The sequence below is a fragment of the Amblyomma maculatum genome, chromosome 7, assembly GCF_055883805.1.
Source record: "Amblyomma maculatum isolate TAMU_Amacu chromosome 7, ASM5588380v1, whole genome shotgun sequence".
NCBI classification, from domain to species: Eukaryota; Metazoa; Arthropoda; class Arachnida; order Ixodida; family Ixodidae; genus Amblyomma; species Amblyomma maculatum.
In genome coordinates this window covers 102,713,785-102,731,067 of record NC_139350.1, presented here as the reverse complement: position 1 = coordinate 102,731,067, position 17,283 = coordinate 102,713,785, and the positions used below count along the sequence as shown (strand labels likewise).

The following is a 17,283-nucleotide window of genomic DNA, read 5'->3' as shown; positions in this document are numbered from 1 at the left end:
GCAGTTCTTGCCTCCGGAACTGCGGCTGTTAGTTTTCCTCCTGGCCAGCTGGAGAGCGACGGCGCAGCGGCGAGAGGGAACGACGGCGGGGAGACTGCCATCGACGGGAGGAGCGGTCAGGATAAAATGAGTCCGTAGAAGTGCCAGCAGAGACAGGGGGAGGGGAAGGTTCAAAGTTTGAACTGTAGTTGTAACAGTACAGGCGGGGGCCATTGCGGTATGACTGCGTGCGCTGGCGACAAAGCCGGGCGACGTGGCCAGGAACGCCACATGAATAACAGTTTGGGCGGTTGTCGGAGGTCCGCCATGGATTGTTGACTGGACGTCGAGGAGGCAGATAAGGGCGGGGCGGAGGTGGTGGTGGTGGTAACGGCGCAGCATACGCGACAGGGCAGGGTGGTGGTCTGGCGGCGACAGCGGCGTACGTTAACGGGGCTGTCACAGGCGTAATTTGAGAGGTTGGCGGTAAAACTTCTGCAACTTGCTCCTGGATGGTGGGTCGAAGTGCAAAATCTATCGACGGAGTGATTGCGGCAGAAGCAGGGAGGAGCGATAGTTGGCGAGCCACTTCCTCCCGTATAAAGGCCTTGATCTCGGGAAGGAGGGAAGGTGGTTCAGAAGTGAGACCGCATGCTGTCGGAGGTACGAATAACCGATCGTTCACGAGAGAACGCCGGGTAGAAGCTCGTTGCCTTTTGAAGACGTCGTAACTCTGACAGAGCTGAACCACTTCGACGACAGTTTGGGGGTTTCTGGCCGTCAACATGTGAAATGCATCGTCGGAGATTCCCTTCACGATTTTGGTGATCTTGTCAGCTTCGGACATACAAGGATCAACACGTCTACAAAGATCCACAATGTCCTCTATGTAGCTGGTGAACGTTTCATCGGGATTCTGAGCGCGGGCTTCGAGGCGTTGTTCGGCGCGCAGTTTGCGCACAGCGGGGCGGCCGAACACCTCGGAAAAGCTCGTTTTCAAGGCCGACCAGGTGGGTAGGTCGGTATCGTGGTTGCGGAACCATAAATTTGCTACATCGGTCAGGTAAAAGAGGACGTTGGCTAACTTCGTGGTGTCGTCCCACTTGTTGTAGGCGCTTACGCGTTCGTAGGAGGATAGCCAATCGTCTACATCTTGGTCGTCGGCGCCACTGAAAAAGCTGGGGTCACGCTGGCGAAGCCCACCAGAGCACAGGATTGTAGGGGAAGCGGTGGGATCAGCCGAGTGTGGAGTGGCGGTCTGGCTTGTTGCCTCAGGCATAGCGGATGGCGGAGCGAGTGTGCGGCTGCGAAGCTCCAGCGTGAGAGGAGGGAACAAACAGCAGCCTCCACCAAATGTAAGGGTGCGTTGAAGCTCAGGTCGGTGTTCAGGTCGACCGTTTAACTAGCGCCTCAGTCTGTTGCGTCTTCGTCTTTTGTCTGCCGTCTTCTTTTTTTAGCACGCGCCTTTCCACATACGCTCGTCGTCTTTGTCACCGTCGAAAATCACCGAGCGTTGGTGTGACACTACAAAATAAATAAATAAATAAATAAACAAAAAATAAATTCTTGAAAGACCTGGCAACAACGCACGTAGATGGCTGCAACTGTTCAGTGCTTGCGTACGGTGCTAACGATGCAGGCACGACGTTCTTTACGGTCGACATGGAACACTGCCCTGGCGTGGTGTCCCTCATCGTGAGCCACTTGTACGACCACGTAGATTAGCTGCGCTTTGAGAGCCAGTCCTGCGATGTTGCCGTGGCCTACCTCGATGTGTACAATGAGGTGGTGCGTGACCTGCTTTCTGCCGGTGGAGCGTCGGTGGAGGGCCCCGCCATCTCCAACCTCTCCATCCATAAGGTGAAAGAGGCTGATGCTCTTCTAGACCAGGTGCTGAAAGGAAACAAGGATGGAACTCAGCACGCCACTGACGCCAACGCTGAATCGTCACGGTCACATGCCATCTTCCAGGTGTATGTGACACAGACAGAGACGGCGAGAGGCACCAGTAAGGGCATCCGCGCTTCAAATATGAGCTTCATCGATCTCGCCGGCTCAGAGCGCGCTGCCGCGCGGTCAACAGGAACATCGGCGCTAGGCTGCGCGAGGGCACCAAGACAAAGCCTGTCCCTCCTGGCATTCTGCAAGTGCGTGGATGCCCTTTCCAAGAATGGGACGCAGCGGGCTTTGTACCGAGGCTCGAAGCTGAAGCACACATTGAAGGACTCTCTGGGTGGGACGTACTGGACACTGATGATCGCCGCTGTGACGCCGTCAAAGCTCAGCTGCACAGACACGTACAACACGCTCAAGCATGCTGAACGTGCAATGAATATTGAAATGCAGACCAAGAAGAACATCCTGGATGTGTATGAAAAAGAACTGAACAAGGGTAAATGGGGTACGCCACAGTTCGCAGATGAGCCAACGTTTCGACAAGTGGACTAGTCTTCGTCTGGGCATAGCGATGATCACTGGCAGGGGTTTAAATACGCTTTTGCTTCCGAAAAGGAAAAGCTGGGGAGGGGAAAGTGGGTGTGAAGGAGTGGGGAGGACAGGATGGAAGAGAAGAAAGTGGGTCATGAAGTGAAAAAAAAATCTTCGGTATGTTCGTATCAGCCATGGAACCAGGGATTCTGTGGCCTGCAAAAGAAGCAAAAGCGGCAGTACGAGGAAAAACTACGATGCCGGGTAGGTGATTAGTCACCACTTAAGCCGGTTTGGTTTAAATACGGTTTAGGGGTTTAAAATAGGAGTTTAAATTAGGGGTTAAAATAGGGGTTTAAATACGCTTTTGCTTCCGAAGAAGAAAAGCTGGGGAGGGGAAAGTGGGTGTGAAGGAGTGGGGAGGACAGGATGGGTGAGAAGAAAGTGGGTCATGAAGTGAAAAAAAAATCTTCAGTATGTACGTATCAGCCATGGAACCAGGGATTCTGTGGCCTGCAAAAGAAGTAAAAGCGGCAGTACCAGGATAAACTGCAATGCCGGTATACAGTACCGGACCATGCGGACTTCAACGGCACCAGGTGATCCAAAATACGCCCAGCCCTGTCATCATCCGGTAAGAGGACTTTGACTTCACTTCGCTTGCCTTGACGAGTAAGCATCAGAGGGGCAGGTATCAGGCGTAGGGGACTAGGCTATGGAGGCGCTGAGGGGGTGCAGCCCTCCCACCCCTCCCCCCTACAAGGAATTTCTCGTAGATAGAGGGTGCTCATCTACGCTTTGTCTGCGAGGAACGTCATTGAAATACATGGTTCAAATGCGGGCACCCTAGTGAATGGTCTCTTCTAAGCGCCACCCAAAATATTTCTCTGTTAAAAGTGCACTTATTCTCTAAGGCATGTCCACCTTGCTGATAGCGGTAAGCGACGTTCAGGGTTTATTTTGATCTTCGTCTTTCTCGTCATGCTTTTTATATTTACAAAATGAGAATTATCGCGTTGGGTAATGTTCAGGTGCCTAATTCTCAATATCATATCGCCCCGCTTACTTCTAAGCGTTTGGGATTAGATAACTGATGCGATGTAACTGTTCCCCTTGACATTGAAGATATGTTATATCCAAATTGTATAACCGTCCAGCGCAGTGCAGTCACTTGCTTCCTGTTACTAAGCTGGACGTTGTTTGTGGAATGGTGTATTGACGTTGATTTCACGCTGTTTGCTTTGTGTTTCCTCCTGTTGAGGTTAACAAGTTAAGAATTTGATTCGCTTCTGACATCGCTCTTTCTGTCCTCATTGTTAGCTTTGCCCATGATGGATGATGGTGGTGGATGATGGGAAGGGCATGGTGATGGAGTGGTGGAAGAGGGTGTGTTTAGTCTTGAGGAGCCGCTATAGGCGCAACCCAAGAGGTAGCCAGTCACTCTGGGACTCGCCTTCCAGCCTAGTTTGCCTCCAGAGTCTGACCAAAGAAGGTCACACTTGGTCCCCCTACAGGGGCACCTCCTGCTTGCGGTCCATGGCTCAGAAGTCCAGAGTTTGGATAGATGGTGACAGACCTCCATGAACGCAGAAAAGTTTGCCATCGATGACAGCACACAAAGGCAGGTAGTCCAAGGACCCTGCAGCAACGCCACACAACAAGGCAATTGTAATTTCGCAACCACTCATCACAAAAGCCGCACCGCATCGAAACATGTCGGCTGTCGTGGTTTCCCCTGATCAGTGTGATGCGTTCTGGGTAGCGTAAATTGATGGCTAGCAGCAAACGAAATGTCTCTACACTGTGAAAGCTCTGGTCGACAAAGTCTCCCATGAAGATGTAGTTGCTACTGGGGACCTCTCCACCAACTTCGAACAGTTCTTGTAGGTCATAAAACTGGCCGTGGATATCACCACATACGTTGACTGGTGAGTCCACCATCTGCAAGTTAGTCAATTTGATAAGAGTTTCCCGGGCTTTGCGCACACTAACTTGTCCTCGAACTCAATAAGGAATTCGCACCTTCGCTGTTGCTCGATCTGGCTGTACAGATTAGTGCTGTCACCCATGCCTCCGCACATTTTCTTTGCTGTGTGATTGAAATCTGCTTACCGGTCTAAATATGGGGCAGGAAGCAGCCGAAGCACGTTGCCGAGTAGATCACGGCTGGACAGATTTCTGGAAGACCGAAAACCTCGTAATGGTGCATAGAGAAGAAGAAGCCGACGGGAGCGGACGTACTTCGATTGGGCTCGGCTAACAAGAAAGGAAATTGTCTGGAAAATCCAACAAATCCTGGAAAGTTTGTTTCGAGGACCTTCCTGAAGTCACCGGAATTCACCGAGGCCTTTCTCAAACCCGTGAGTGTTTTATTGGACATCAAAATGGGCTTTTGAAGCTCCTCGGCGGCGGCCATGCTAGGCGATGCGAGGCCTAGTAATGCCGATCCAGAGCGCATGGATACCTTAGACCAAGGCGAAGCGGGATCTAGTGGTCTGTGTTCAACAACCGCTAACCCAGCTCACTCTGCTAAACACCAGGGAATGGAATTAGACGTCCAAATCCAAACTTCTAATGACATGGAAGAGGGTCATGCCTGGACGCCGGATGACCTTTACTCCAACTGGCACGTAAACATATGCAAGAAGAATCGTCAAAGGTTAGCAAGAGGCGAACAAGTCGTGATCGCAGGAAAGATCTATGCTCCCCCGACACACTTGCTGCAGACCGTCGTGAAACCGAAGAAAACGATAGCATCGCCAGTACAGCCGGCTATGGATCAAACAACGTCTCAGAAGAGGAGGAAATTACCACCCCTTCCTAAAACTGACTATAAGGTGATAATAAGACCCAAGAAGGGCATGGAAGTCAGAAAATTCGTTCCTACCCAGTTCTCAAGAGCCATCGTGGCTGCCTGCAACAACCCGGAATTGTGCGACTTCTCCAAATTTATTGTGAGACCCCGCACAGGATCGAACATCATCATAGTCAGCACTCCTTACGACGAGACTGCGGACGCCATACGGCACATCAAGAGTTTGACCTTGGAAAACAAGGCTTACGAAGTCAACGTCTACCTGGCGGCGCCTGAGGACGTCATCAGAGGAGTTATTCATGGAGTGGATCCAAACACACCATCAGAGGAGCTTCTAACAAACATCCGACTACGCACACAAGGGGTCGAGCTCGTTCAAGCACGAATGTTGGGAAAGTCTCGCACGGCAGTGCTAACATTCATAGGCCCCATTCTCCCCCGCTACGTCATCTATTACGGGGGAGAGACGGCATGTTACCCATATCGACCAACCCAACAGATCTGCCAAGACTGTCTCAAGGCAGGCCACAGAGCGGATGTCTGCCCAACACCCAACGCCAACGTATGTCGGAACTGCGGCCTTCATGAACCAGAGGAAAACCACACCTGTGAAGCCAAGTGCGTGGCCTGCCAGGGAAACCACCCAACGGGAGACAAGGCCTGCAAGCAGCGCCTCAGGGCACATATCGGACGTTACAACAACAAAGCTAAACAAAGCAATAACAATCAGCAACAGAAGCCCCCCAAGCAGCACGTCAGCCGGGGAGATCAGAAGATCAAGCCGATGGAGCGCCGCTGATTTTCATCGGAGGAGGAGGAACAGCAGCTGGCAGAGAAACAGAGACCCCAATCCCGATCGAGATCCAAGGGACGGGACTTGACAGCCTACTATTCCCAACAGAAGACACAACAGATCAGGCCCAACCAGCAGGGACCACCAGAAGCGATAGGGGCGACGCCAGACAAGCTAGAGCACGAAAGCAAAAGGGTAAGCTGGGCTCAGGTTGCCTCTCCCACTGCTCTAAATGGGTATGGTCCATGCCAGGATGCACTAGGCTCGAGGAGCAAAATAGACAACTGAAAATAAAACTATCAGAACAACAGAAACGCCTTAATAAGGTGGAACAACAACTACAACAACTGCTACAAATGGGTCAGAAGCAAACTGCCCCCCAACCCTCATCAATAGTATCGATACAGCCGCAATCGGTACAAAATGCTGTAAACACCTCCGCATCTCAACCTCAACAGGCGAGTGTACTCCAAACGCAACGGCAGAAAACGCTTACGCAAACTCTCGGACTTCACACTCAAGAAAATGCACCAAGCATTCTTACTCAAATGCAACAAATGATTATTCAAATGCAGCAGACCATGACACAACTAACCAAACAACTCCAAGACCAACAAATTGCCACGCAAACTCAATTTGCGGCAGTTCAAAAAGAATTCAATTCGAAAATCCAAATAATAACTCAGATGGTGCGAAAACGCACGGGAATCCCCGATGACCCACGACTAAAAACCCACCGAAGGTCCGCTGGCATGACAGATCTCAGCGACTGCGAGTCAGTGGCGAGTAACGCTGATGGCTGCCTCCCCTAACCGGCAACCAAACCACCTAGAGCTCTGGCAGTGGAACTGTCGCTCCTTCAAGAGGAAACGCAGCTCCCTGCAGATGTTTATTCAAAATCAACCGATACCTCCGGACGTCATCTGTCTCCAAGAAACAGGATGCACAACATACCTCAAAGGATACCTCACATACACCCATGACACGGCACCTAAAATAGCTACACTAGTGGCCCCCACACTAACAGTCATACCGCAAGACCTTCCCTTCAGTGAAATTAACCAAGTTCTCATCGAGATCATCTCTCAAAAAAGAAGAAAGCAGAGTGTGTTTGTTCTAAACCTTTACAGTCCTCCAAGCAACACGCAGGAAGATTTCAAGCCACTTTTACTGGAATGCACACGCATAGCTGGAACGAACCCCCTTATTATTATGGGGGACCTAAACGCTGTACATACGGCATGGGGCTACCACAAGGACACCCCGAAGGGAACCAAGTTGTTGGAAGCGGCTGAGCAGCTGGACCTCTGTCTTATGACGGACACCATGTCCCCTACTAGAATAGGAAACAGTGTAAGCAGAGACACCTGCCCAGACCTAGCTTTCACCAAAAACATAAGACATTGCACCTGGACCAATCTAGAAGAAACACTTGGCAGCGATCACAAAATCCTTAGCTTATCCCTAATGACAACCCGTATGAAAAGGAACATTGGCTCTACTAAAATAACAGACTGGGATAAGTTCAGACAAATTAGACGGCCACACGACGGCATCACAACAATTGAAGATTGGGTTCAAAGCCTGAAGGATGCTCATGCAAAAACGACCAAGACTATCAACACAACGACAAAAACCCCGGAAGTAGACAGACATCTCCTACATTTATGGGACGCCCGAAAAAGTCTATTAAAACGGTGGAAAATGCAAAAATTAAATAGAAAACTTAAAATGAAGATAGCACAGGTTACGGCTGAAGCACAAGAGTATGCTATAAAGCTCGCCAAGCAAAACTGGGCAGATTTCTGCAATTCACTGAAAGGTACCCTAAGCATGGCTAAAACATGGTCAATATTAAGAAGCATGATAGACACATCAAAAAAGCAAAACGGCCGCAAGAAGAACCCTCCACACCATAGCCCATAAATACCCGGGCACAGATGCAGAGTTGATCACCGCCATGCACAAGAAATACATAGGAGACCCTACTCCGGCTTGCCAAACTTCATATGCGGGTCAACCAAACACCTCCCTTGACTCCCCCATAACACTGGCGGAGGTCTACTCAGCCGCCCGTACATTTACAAGAAACACTGCCCCTGGAGGAGACAAAGTCACCTATGCTATGATTAGGAACTTAAGCACCGAACATCTGCAAGACCTAACGAAGTACATCAACGAAGAACTGTGGGAGAAGGGACAGGTCCCATCAGCTTGGAGACACGCGGATATCATCACCATACCAAAGGCTGGAAAGCCACCGGCTGTGGAGAGTCTCCGTCCTATCTCCCTCACTTCTTGCCTGGGAAAACTCTATGAAAAAGTAGTCCACCTAAGGCTCCAAAATTACATCGACGAAAACAACATCTTTCCTTCCTGCATGCTGGGCTTCCGCAAGGGATTCTGCACGCAAGATGCTTTCCTCCGGATTAGGGAAGAAGTCATCAACGCCATACCCCGAAAAGGCGAAAATTTCATTCTGGCACTAGATCTCAAAGGAGCATTCGACAACATTGGCCACCAAACCATATTGCAAGAATTAAACAATATCAACTGCGGAGAGAAAATTTTCAAATACGTGAAGGCTTTCCTCTCAGATCGCACAGCCACCATAGGAATTGGAGAGATCCGATCATCAAAAGTACCCATGCCGAACAAAGGTACACCGCAGGGTTCTAAATCTCTCCAATGCTATTTAACATAGCAATGATAAATTTAGCAAAAAAACTGTTGACCCGCACTGATATTGGCTTCACTTTATACGCGGACGACATCACCATCTGGGCTACTCAGGGATCCTTGGCGCAAAAAGAAGAAGCTCTGCAAGCCGCTATAGACCTAGTCGAAGAATTTGCCGGGGAGAGTGGTCTTCAATGCTCCCCAGAAAAATCCGAACTTATCAGGCTACACAGAAGAAATTACAAGTCCCCAGGAGAAATTCAGCTCTATCTAGGAGACCAGATAATTCAAGAGAAGGACAAGATCAGAGTTTTGGGGCTGTGGTTGCAAAGCAATTTGAGAGTGGATTATACAATCAAAACACTCAAAACTACAGTCAACCAAATTTCCAGAATGATTAGAAGGGTGACCTGGCACCGGAAAGGGATGAGGGAGGAGGACACCCTACGCCTTGTACAGGCCCTAGTCGTTAGCAGGATTACCTACGGGCTCCCATATCACGAAATTAGATTCACTGATAAAAGGGCCATTGACACTATCATAAGAGGAGCCTATAAAACGGCCCTAAACCTCCCGCCAACAACATCAACGGAACGTCTTTGGGCACTCGGAGTGCACGACAACTTCGAGGAGCTCAAGGAGGCGGTTCTAGAGAGTCAGAAACAACGCCTAACAACAACGCAGGCGGGTAGGGAAATCGTGTCAAACCTAGGGCTATGGCAGGCACTAAGAACTTCTGAGATCAAATCACAAATTCCGACATCCACAAGAAACAACATCTATGTGAACCCTATACCCAAGCACATGCACCATGAGTTACAAAAGGGTCGAAGGAAAGCCAGAGTCAAATCATTGGAAAAACAATTGTCTAAAGACGCGGAAGTTGTCTACGTGGACATAGGGGTTTACGGCGAACCTGGCAAGTTCACAATAGCTGCAGTTGACCACAAGAAGAGGCCAATTATTCAGGCTTCGATCTATGCAAAGGATCCTGCGGAAGCGGAATCACTGGCAATAGCCATCACCATAAAAACACAAGACAACCAAAATAAGTCATCACACGTAGTGACGGACTCCCAACCAGCCTGCAGGGACTACCTGACCGGAAAACCTCACAAAAGAGCGTGTGCAATATTACGTTCCATCTCCCAGACGCACACAATTACATGGACACCTGGATACGAAGGCCTAGAAGGAAATGAGGTAGCGAATGATCTAGCCCGAGCTCTCACAAACCGGGCGGATCCCCATCCCTACCTCACCCCTCTCCTAGGACCCTACGACGACAGGCTGGAACACCTACGGTTAGAAAGAAGACTTTTCTCACCACCACACAAACACCTTCCTTCCTCGGACGCTATAGACTGGAGAAAAATACAAACAAACACATTCCCTAATCTTCAAATTTTTAATAAGCCCAACAAAATACACGAGCTACTGTCCTTGGTGCGGCGCAAGCCCCACACTCTTTCACATCTCTTGGGAATGCCAGGACAAACCTGACCCAACGTTAATAGTGCCATGCCCGACACACGAGCAGTGGGATGCGGCCCTGACCAGCGACAACCTGGACCAGCAAGCCTGGATTATCCAGCTAGTCCGCAAGTCACCTGCTGCCAGCGGAGCCCTGGACTAGGGGCACCGACCACCCAGCTCCTGCGAATATTTACTGATTACATGCTCATTAAAAGTTTTCTCTCTCTCTCTCTCTCGTAATGGTAGGTCAGCCGTTCTTGTTGTTCTTCTTCTTCTACTGCCTTGATATATGGCACATACCCACGACGGGGTTTTGGTCATTGTTCTGGTGGACGGCCAATTGTCCTACACATACTGAATTAGTGCATAAAGTAATTGTCAACAAAACAAAAACATAAGATATAAGATCACAAAAGTTATTGAACGAAAAAACATACGAAGCGAAAATTTGGATGTTTGTAAATTTGGATGAGGGTGGAATCGAATTCTCGAACCTCTTTGTCTTCTGCGTCATGCAGATTGTTGGCCGTGCAAGAAAACCAATATTAACAATCTCGGCCATGCATTTTTATTTTCAACTTTGATTTTTACATTGGTGCTATGTTTATGAAATGCTCCCACAATAACGCCATAGAAATTGATTTCACTCAGGGCTAGTATTTATGGCTTTAGTGTCATGAAGTCAAAATCGGACCATCATCGTCCACTGGCATTTTGAAGATCACGCGGAATTTCCAGCTACGGCCTGAAGTATAGACGTTTGTTTGAGCGGTGACTCAAAATATGTTTACTTTTGAAGTGTGGGAGATTTATAAAGCAATTTATTTTTACTTTCGCACTGAGAAGTGCGATATTTTGAATACTTTTGCAACTCTGCACAGGTGAGAAAGAATTCCATTTCAAGCTCAATACAGCGTCAAATCCTTCGTCTTAAATGGCTAAACAACGCATTTACGAGCAGTCTGGTTTCGTATGTTTTTTAAAAAGAATCGAATCATTATCTATTGTTGCCAGCATCGAGGGCACGTACACATGCTTCACTTTGGGTGGTGGAGTCAACGTGCCACACCGGCTTTTCAACACCCCTTAGGGGTGCCCACAGCAAGGACAGTGTGAAAAAGATGATAAATAAAAGTGTACGTTCATGATTGAATTTATTCCAACTCTTATTTTCTGCTGTTGCGGTTCCCCAATATTACCATAGTCAATACTTGGCTTGATTTCAATATTCACCCTAATTGGCAGAGAAAATATCAATTTTTCTTTTTTTAAGAGCAGTTGTATACTTTTGATCTGAATGCTGCAAGTAATGATAGATGTCAGCCGTCCAGCAGTTTGAATAATATAATTATGACTGCAAAAATGCACGAGAAAGCCTCTATGCAGGCAGGCAGGCAGGCTTGTAGGCTTGCAGGCGAGCAGTAGCAGCAAGCAGCAGCAGCTGAAAAAAAATAATACTACGAGAACACATTCAGTAATTGAGGACGGGGAAGATGAATATGAAAGAAGCCTAATCTTCTAAACTAATGGTTACTAGCGCTATCCAAGTGATATATCTTTCAAGAATAATATGTTGAGCACGAACTGTAGTACAGGTACCTTCTGCAAAAAAGGCCCACCCGCTTCCCTAAAAAAGCAACCCTTAATTCTCATCTTACGATATATGGCACTTTCAGGTGTTAGCATCAAAGTTATGTGATCAAAAAAAGGCGGCAGTGTGCAGGAAAGAAATCTGCGTTTCTTAATAACACCATGGTGTCCGGAATAGATCAGTTATGAAGAAACAATAAGGCGTCAGAGTGCAGGAAAGAACTCCGCGTTTTTATTAACACCATGGCGTCCGGACTAGATCAGATAAGAAATCAGATTACTGTAGTGGTCGCTTTGAACTGCTTCCTTTACTAGTTGGGGGGCGTGGCAGATCATATCGATGTGATTGGTCGCGTTGAATAGTGTAACCGCATCGCTTCCCAAGAAGTAGCCAGTCACTCTGGGACTCGCCTTCCAGCCTAGTTTGCCTCCAGTCTGACCAAAGAAGGTCACACTTGGTCCCCGTACAGGGGCACCTCCTGCTTGCGGTCCATGGCTCAGAAGTCCAGAGTTTGGATAGATGGTGACAGACCTCCATGAACGCCGAAAATCTAGCCATCAATGGCAGCACACAAAGGCAGGTAGTCCAAGCACTCTGCAAGGACTCTCTCTTTGTCTTCTGCCTCATGCAGATTGTTGGCCGTGCGAGAAAACCAATATTAACAATCTCGGCCATGCATTTTTATTTTCAACTTAGATTTTTACATTGGTGCTATCTTTATGAAATGCTCCCACAATAACGCCATAAAAATTGATTGCTTTCAGGGCTACTATTTATGTCTTTAGTGTCATGAAGTCCAGATCGGACCATCATCGTCCACTGGTGTTTTGAAGATCACGCGGAATTTCCAGCTACGGCCTGAAGTACAGACGTTTGTTTGAGCGGTGACTCAAAATATGTTTACTTTTGAAGAGTGGGAGATTTATAAAGCAATTTATTTTTACTTTCGCACTGAGAAGTGCGATATTTTGAATACTTTCGCAACTCTGCACAGGTGAGAAAGAATTCCATTTCAAGCTCAATACAGCGTCACATCCTTCGTCTTAAATGGCTAAACAACGCATTTACGAGCAGACTGGTTTCGTATGTTTTTTAAAAAGAATCGAATCATTATCTATTGTTGCCAGCATCGAGGGCACGTACACATGCTTCACTTGGGGTGGTGGTGTCAACGGGCCACACCGGCTTTTCAACACCCCTTAGGGGTGCCCACAGCAAGGACAGTGTGAAAAAGATGATAAATAAAAGTGTACGTTCATGATTGAATTTATTCCAACTCTTATTTTCTGCTGTTGCGTTTCCCCAATATTACCATACTCAGTACTTGGCTTGATTTCAATATTCGCCCTAATTGGCAGAGAAAATATCAATTTTTCTTTTTTTAGGAGCAGTTGTATACTTTTGATCTGAATGCTGCAAGTAATGATAAATGTCAGCCGTCCAGCAGTTTGAATAATATAAGTATGTCTGCAAAAAAGCACGAGAAAGCCTCTATGCGGGCAGGCAGGCAGGCTTGCAGGCTTCCAGGCGAGCAGTAGCAGCAAGCAGCAGCAGCTGAAAAAAATACTACGAGAACACATTCAGTAATTGAGGACAGGGAAGATGAATATGAAAGAAGCCTGATCTTCTAAACTAATAGTTACTAGCGCTATCCAAGTGATATATCTTTCAACAAAAATATGTTGAGCACAAACTGTAGTGCAGGTGCCTTCTGCAATAAAGGCCCACCCGCTTCCCCTAAAAAAGCAACCCCTAATTCTCATCTTACGCTATATGGCACTTTCAGGTGTTAGCATCAAAATTATGTGATCAAGAAAAGGCGGCAGTGTGCAGGAAAGAAATCTGCGTGTCTTAATAACACCATGGTGTCCGGAATAGATCAATTATGAAGAAACAATAAGGCGTCAGAGTGCAGGAAAGAACTCCGCGTTTTTATTAGCACCATGGCGTCCGGACTAGATCAGATAAGAAATCAGATTACTGTAGTGGTCGCTTTGAACTGCTTCCTTTACTAGTTGGGGGGCGTGGCAGATCATATCGATGTGATTGGTCGCGTTGAATAGAGTGACCGCAACGCTTCCCAAGAGGTAGCCAGTCACTCTTGGACTCGTCTCACAGCCTAGTTTGCCTCCAGAGTCTGACCAAAGAAGGTCACACTTGGTCCCCCTACAGGGGCACCTCCTGCTTGCGGTCCATGGCTCAGAAGTCCAGAGTTTGGATAGATGGTGACAGACCTCCATGAACGCAGAAAATTTTGCCATCGATGACAGCACACAAAGGCAGGTAGTCCAAGGACCCTGCAGCAACGCCACACAACAAGGCAATTGTAATTTCGCAACCACTCATCACAAAAGCCGCACCGCATCGAAACATGTCGGCTGTCGTGGTTTCCCCTGATCAGTGTGATGCGTTCTAGGTAGCGTAAATTGATGGCTAGCAGCAAACGAAATGTCTCTACACTGTGAAAGCTCTGGTCGACAAAGTCTCCCATGAAGATGTAGTTGCTACTGGGGACCTCTCCACCAACTTCGAACAGTTCTTGTAGGTCATAAAACTGGCCGTGGATATCACCATATACGTTGACTGGTGAGTCCACCATCTGCAAGTTAGTCAATTTGATAAGAGTTTCCCGGGCTTTGCGCACACTAACTTGTCCTCGAACTCAATAAGGAATTCGCACCTTCGCTGTTGCTCGATCTGGCTGTACAGATTAGTGCTGTCACCCATGCCTCCGCACATTTTCTTTGCTGTGTGATTGAAATCTGCTTACCGGTCTAAATATGAGGCAGGAAGCAGCCGAAGCACGTTGCCGAGTAGATCACGGCTGGACAGATTTCTGGAAGACCGTAAACCTCGTATTGGTAGGTCAGCCGTTCTTGTTGTTCTTCTTCTTCTACTACCTTGATATATGGCACATACCCACGACGGGGTTTTGGTCATTGTTCTGGTGGACGGCCAATTGTCCTACACATACTGAATTAGTGCATAAAGTAATTGTCAACAAAACAAAAACATAAGATTTAAGATCACAAAAGTTATTGAAACGAAAAAACATACGAAGCGAAAATTTGGATGTTTGTAAATTTGGATGAGGGTGGAATTGAATTCTCGAACCTCTTTGTCTTCTGCGTCATGCAGATTGTTGGCCGTGCAAGAAAACCAATATTAACAATCTCGGCCATGCATTTTTATTTTCAACTTAGATTTTTACAATGGTGCTATCATTATGAAATGCTCCCACAATAACGCCATAGAAATTGATTGCACTCAGGGCTAGTATTTATGGCTTTAGTGTCATGAAGACAAAATCGGACCATCATCGTCCACTGGCGTTTTGAAGATCACGCGGAATTTCCAGCTACGGCCTGAAGTATAGACGTTTGTTTGAGCAGTGACTCAAAATATGTTTACTTTTGAAGTGTGGGAGATTTATAAAGCAATTTATTTTTGCTTTCGCAATGAGAAGTGCGATATTTTAAATACTTTTGCAACTCTGCACAGGTGAGAAAGAATTCCATTTCAAGCTCAATACAGCGTCATATCCTTCATCTTAAATGGCTAAACAACGCATTTACGAGCAGTTTGGTTTTGTATGTTTTTTAAAAAGAATCGAAACATTATCTATTGTTGCCAGCATCGAGGGCACGTACACATGCTTCACTTGGGATGGTGGTGTCAATATGCCACACCGGCTTTCCAACACCCCTTAGGGGTGCCCACAGCAAGGACAGTGCGAAAAAGATGATAAATAAAAGTGTACGTTCATGATTGAATTTATTCCGACTCATTTTCTGCTGTTGCGGTTCCCCAATATTACCATAGTCAGTACTTGGCTTGATATCAATATTCGCCCTAATTGGCAGAGAAAATATCAATTTTTCTTTTTTAGGAGCAGTTGTATACTTTTGATCTGAATGCTGCAAGTAATGATAAATATCAGCCGTCCAGCAGTTTGAATAATATAAGTATGTCTGCAAAAAAGCACGAGAAAGCCTCTATGCAGGCAGGCAGGCAGGCTTGCAGGCGAGCTGTAGCAGCAAGCAGCAGCAGCTGAAAAAAATAATACTACGAGAACACATTCAGTAATTGAGGACGGGGAAGATGAACATGAGTGAAGCCAAATCTGAACTAATGGTTACTAGCGCTATCCAAGTGATATAGCTTTCAAGAAAAATATGTTGAGCACAAACTGTAGTACTGGTACCTTCTGCAATAAAGGCCCACCCGCTTCCCCTAAAAAAGCAACCCTTAATTCTCATCTTACGCTATATGGCACTTTCAGGTGTTAGCATCAAAATTATGTGATCAAGAAAAGGCGGCAGTGTGCTGGAAAGAAATCTGCGTGTCTTAATAACACCATGGTGTCCGGAATAGATCAATTATGAAGAAACAATAGGGCGTCAGAGTGCAGGAAAGAACTCCGCGTTTTTATTAACACCATGGCGTCCGGACTAGATCAGATAAGAAATCAGATTACTGTAGTGGTCGCTTTGAACTGCTTCCTTTACTAGTTGGGGGGCGTGGCAGATCATATCGATGTGATTGGTCGCGTTGAATAGAGTAACCGCATCGCTTCCCAAGAGGTAGCCAGTCACTCTGGGACTCGCCTTCCAGCCTAGTTTGCCTCCAGAGTCTCACCAACGAAGGTCACACTTGGTCCCCCTACAGGGGCACCTCCTGCTTGCGGTCCATAGCTCAGAAGTCCAGAGTTTCGATAGATGGTGACAGACCTCCATGAACGCAGAAAATCTTGCCATCGATGAGAGCACACAAAGGCAGGTAGTCCAAGGACCCTGCAGCAACGCCACACAACAAGGCAATTATAATTTCGCAACCACTCATCACAAAAGCCGCACCGCATCGAAACATGTCGGCTCTCGTGGTTTCCCCTGATCAGTGTGATGCGTTCTGGGTAGCGTAAATTGATGGCGAGCAGCAAACGAAATGTCTCTACACTGTGAAAGTTCTGGTCGACAAAGCCTCCCAGGAAGATGTAGTTGCTACTGGGGCCCTCTCCACCAACTTTGAACAGTTCTTGCAGGTCATAAAACTGGCCGTGGATATCACCACATACGTTGACTGGTGAGTCCACCATCTGCAAGTTAGTCAATTTGATAAGAGTTTCCCGGGCTTTGCGCACACTAACTTGTCCTCGGACTCAATAAGGAATTCGCACCTTCGCTGTTGCTCGATCTGGCTGTACAGATTAGTGCTGTCACCCATGCCTCCGCACATTTTCTTTGCGGTCTGATTGAAATCTACTTACCGGTCTAAATATGAGACTGGAAGCAGCCGGAGCACGTTGCCGAGTAGATCACGGCTGGACAGATTTCTAGAAGAACGAAAGCGTCGTAATGGTAGGTCAGCCGTTCTTGTTGTCCTTCTTCTTCTACTGCCTTGATATATGGCACATACCCACGACGGGGTTTGGTCATTGTTCTGGTGGACGGCCAATTGTCCTACACATACTGAATTAGTGCATAAAGTAATTGTCAACAAAACAAAAACATAAGATTTAAGATC

The 17,283-nt window shown here is 47.3% G+C and overlaps 2 pseudogenes; one reads left to right on the top strand and one right to left on the bottom strand.

The window, feature by feature from the left end:
• Positions 1 to 1,641: 1,641 nt before the first annotated feature.
• LOC146184194 (kinesin-like protein KIF18B pseudogene) lies at positions 1,642 to 3,758 on the top strand (annotated as a pseudogene).
• A 12,453-nt stretch (positions 3,759 to 16,211) lies between these two features.
• Positions 16,212 to 16,983, bottom strand: LOC146184193 (serine/threonine-protein phosphatase 4 catalytic subunit B pseudogene; annotated as a pseudogene).
• Between the last annotated feature and the right edge of the window lie 300 nt (positions 16,984 to 17,283).